Here is a 4,462-nt window from a genome sequence, read left to right as displayed (position 1 = left end):
TGCCGGCGCGCGCGCGCGGGCGGGGCTGGACGGGGGCGGAGCCTTGTGCAAGCCGTCAGCGTCACCCGCGCGCCTCCGCCAATCGCACTGCGGCCCGGGAGCCCGGCCCCGCCCTCCGAGATGCGGCTGGACGCGAGGCGGTCCCTGGCTGGCGCGAAAGCCGCGCCCTCCCCCTCACCTCACGCGCCGCGCGCGCTCTGCCAGTCGCGCGCTCCTGGGGCGCAGGGTCTTAAAGTCCCCTCCGCCGCCTCCGCACCTGGCCACAGGCTCCTGACAAGCTCTCTCTTCCTGAAACCGCGTTATGTCCTGTCTTTCCTCTTCCTGGGAACCCTCCATTTTTCGCCTGCCCACATGAGGAACTCAGAGACTCCTAACCACAGCATAACTGGAAGTTTACCGGCATCATCTCTCTCTGGCTACCTATAGCCACATACCCACCATTCACTGAGCTCTCATGTGTCAGACTCCACGCTAAGAGCTTTACTGCATCATCTCAGTAAATCCTCACAGTAATTAAGAATTGTTTTTAATTTCCATTTTTAGATGAAAACAAAACAAACAAAAAAACCCTGAGGCTCAGAGAATTGAGCACTAGAGTTGCTCTCAGGCTGTGTAACATTCATTAGCAAATATTGAGTGGTCTCCCACTACTCTATGCAAGCTACTATTCCGGGCGTTGGATCTACAGCCATGTACAAGGCAGACTCGGATCCGAGTCTTTGGGCACTCAAAAGGCTAGAAATCTCGAAGTCCCAAGTCTGATAGGAATATGCTGTATTCCAACTCAGGTCTCAGCATCTCCTTACAGGAGTCCACATTACCAAACTGGTCTGAAGTCAGTTTTTGATGGACTTTTTTTTTTTTAAGATTTTATGTATTTATTTGATAGAGGATGAGAAAGAGAGAGCACAAGCAGGGGGAGTGGTAGGCAGAGGGAGAAGCAGGCTCCCGGATGAGCAAGGAACCGGATGCAGTACTCAATCCCAGGATCCTGGGATTATGACCTGAGCTGAAGGCTGATGCTTAGCTGACTGAGCCACCCACGTGTCCCTTTGATGGACTTTCTTTATTAATGAGGAAGGTTATTTTTGAAATATGGCACTGGACTCACCTCTGGCTTCAAAGAAAAGCAAATGAGTTGAGCCAATTAAAAATCAAAAAGGACAGGAGAGCTAGAAGTCATAAAATCAGTGAATGCTCATTAAAATTTTGGAACAACTCTGGGAGTTAAGTCCTCTTTTCTTAATATTATTAATAAACATAGTAATATTTACAGATGAAAAAAAATTGAGATTCAGAGAAGCTAGGAGATTTGCTAGTGACAAAGGAAAGATCTAATTCCAAAATCTGAATTCTGAATCATTATTTTACACCGAGCAGTTAAAGAAGCTGAGGCCCATAGGAGGACTTTCCAAAGGCCACACACAATGAAGAATGGCAGAGCCAGGACAAGAGGCCACATGTCCCAGTTCAGCGACCAGCCCCAGGGCAGGAAGATTTGACCATCTTCTTGTCCCCACCCCAATCTACCCCAACAGAACTTTCATAGGGTTTCACAGGGAGAGTAAGTCTATCATTTCATGTCTGGGCTCTGCCTGTTACCCAAGGAAGGTATTGATAGTCTCAGGGTGCATTTGGGGAAGGGAGAGATAATTTATAAATGTGAGGGAGCCTAGGATGCACTTGTAATGCTGCATGCTCCCCCCTTAGCCAGCAGAGATTGCCCTCAAGGAGCCAGTATTCTAGCTGAGGAGACAGACAGGAATCAAGGAGTCAGACACAGCATTGAGTTACTGTCCTAATAAGTGCTGAAACAGGGCAGGGGCTGTGAGAGTGAGTAACAGAGCACCTGACCCAGTGGACCTGGTGAGGTACAGTCAGGGCAGGCTTCCTGAGATGAGTAAAAGGTAGCAAGAGGGGTCTGGGACAGTGTCCCAGGCAGATCTACAGAAAATGCAAAGACCAAGTGTCAGAAAGGACTCTGGCTTTTCCAGGAACAGAGAGGGGACCAGTGTGGCTGGAGGAGAGTCTGAGGGGGCAGGATAGAGAGGAAAACCCCCAGGGGTAGGCCTCACTGCAAGGCTCCAGGACATTTTGGTAGCCTGGAATCTGTGTGGGGACTTCCTCAAAGGTCACAGACAAATAAAATATAGCAGCTTGTTATTTTCTGCAGGGGGAAGGACAAAAAAAGAAATATTTTCCTGTGGATGTGTACCTGAGATGTTCGCTAGGGATGGCAAAAATCAGAACGGATGCTATTCTAAATAGGATGGTTGAAAAAGCAAGTGGGGTGACAGACTGTGAACTCACTCAGGAACCCCTGACTCTGGACTGGAGGATTGGAATCTTTCCGTATGTGAAATCCAAGACCTGGCTCGAGACCTCCTGACACCGCTGAGCCTGAGATGAGTTCCACATCTATGAAACAAGGACAGTAGAACTTCCTGGCCTCCGAGGAGCCAGCAGATGACCTACACGTTAAGGTAAAATCCTCCATCAGTCATCACGCTTATTACCCTTTGCTTTGTATTTTTATTTGCATATACGTTTGATACACCCCACGCACCACGCAAAGGGCCCTCATGAATTTTCAATGAATTCTCACTACAGCGCCACGAGGTCAGTGCTATTATTATTTAATTTTCCTGGTGCTCAGGGAGGTCAAGTCACTTGCCCAAGGTCACATGGTCCTAAGCTCAGACCGGGGACTCGCGCTCTGACTTTCTGACGCCCAGGGGAGAACATCCAACGCCCAGGCGCAGTCCCATTGCCCTGACCCTCTCCTTAGAGAGGTCTGGCTGTGTGGACTGCTCGCTGGGAGCATATCAACAACCAGAACCTGGACCTCTTGGGAATTCGTACCCGGGCGAGCCCTCTGCGCGGCGCCCCAGCCCAGCCAGAGCGCGGGGCGGGGCTGCGGCCGCAGGATGCGCTGAGCTGGTCCGCGGCCGGGCAGGTGCGCTTGCAGCTGCGCATGCGCGGCCTGCAGCCTCTGCAGAGCCCTGGTGCGGACTAGCCGCTGGGGGTAGGAAGAGTCCTGTGATTTACGCACGGGTCATGTGACGGCAGGGAGCCTGCTTGTGGGTTGGCCGCTGCACCTCCAGGAGACAGACAGGTAGGGGGATGGATGCAGATAGGAGCAGGGAGAAACTGGAGGTCTGAGCATAAGAGCGGTGAGCATCGTGGAAGGACTAAGAGACAGGAGAGAGGGACAGAGGAGCCAGAAGTGGCAATGGGGCTGACCAAGTTGAGCCAGAAGCAACCAGTATAGTTGTTGCTAACAAACCTACTGATACTGTGGACCCAGTGGCTTGGGTCCCCTGCACACCCAGGGCCTGTTGGAGAGCCCTTCTTTCACAGTCTCGGGCTTGCACCTAACCCCCTCTGCTTTAAAGCCACATCATCAACTGCATTTGTCCACGTTCACCTCCACCCCTTCCCATGGCCACTGGACATTTAGATTCCACTATATTCTTTTAGAAGCAGATTCTAAAGACTTCAACAAGATAATATTTGTAAGATTCTTTACCTAGTACTGGGTACCTAGTAAGGACCCAATGAATGTTAGCTATTAATATCATTAACAATAACATGAAGCTGTGTCCTGCCTTTGTTGCCGCTGTAGATTTGTGGCAGAGAATGAAAATGTAATTGTCTCCATCACAGCCACCTACAGTCTTCAAACCTACAAAGAGCTGCTGGGCCTGGAGTCCTTGAGTTTGGTACATCCTTGGCCCCTAGAGTGAGTTAACAGATTTCTGTATTTGAGTTCAGAATATAATATCTAAAGGGCTTTTTTTCAAAGTCTAGGCCTGGGTCTCAAATTCAAAGGACTGTAGAGGCCATGTGGAGGTGAATAACCACCCAGATGTGGCCAACTGCCAACTACATGCCTTGCCCAGAGGGGCATTCCTTACTCAGTTCCAATCAGCAGTTTTTCATGAAGCAGCCAAGGGTCTTGATGGTAAGAATTGTGACATCTCCCAATGGTTAAGTACTGCTGTGGACTAAAAATATTTTTTTAGTATCACCACCATTGGCCAAACAAAACACATCTGAGGACCACATCCAGCCCCCAAGGCACCTGCATGCAAAACTCTGGGGAACCAAAGGGAAAGGTTGGAGTCCCCCATTCAGCAGGTTCCCAGAGAGGCCCTGACTTTTACCCGGCTCACATAGAGCCCCATTGTGGGCAGGGCTCTGGACAGGCATAGTGATAGTGTGAATGCCTGACATCAACCACCAAAACCTTTCCCACTCAGCTTCGAGAGCCAGGAAAGAGTCCCTTTGCTCAGCCTGGCTCTGGGACAGAGATTAGGGCCAGACACTTTTAAATGGACTAGTGAACACTGTAGTGGAAACCTCTACAGATAGCTGATGTGGGCAGTTCAGACTTGCCTGGACTGTGAGAATCCCAGGAATAAGGAAAGAGCTATCCCCAAATGCCAGATACTAGAATTCT

The sequence above is a fragment of the Ailuropoda melanoleuca genome, chromosome 7, assembly GCF_002007445.2.
Source record: "Ailuropoda melanoleuca isolate Jingjing chromosome 7, ASM200744v2, whole genome shotgun sequence".
Taxonomy (NCBI): Eukaryota; Metazoa; Chordata; class Mammalia; order Carnivora; family Ursidae; genus Ailuropoda; species Ailuropoda melanoleuca.
The sequence above is the reverse complement of the archived record's forward strand: the minus strand, read 5'-3'. Positions refer to the sequence as shown.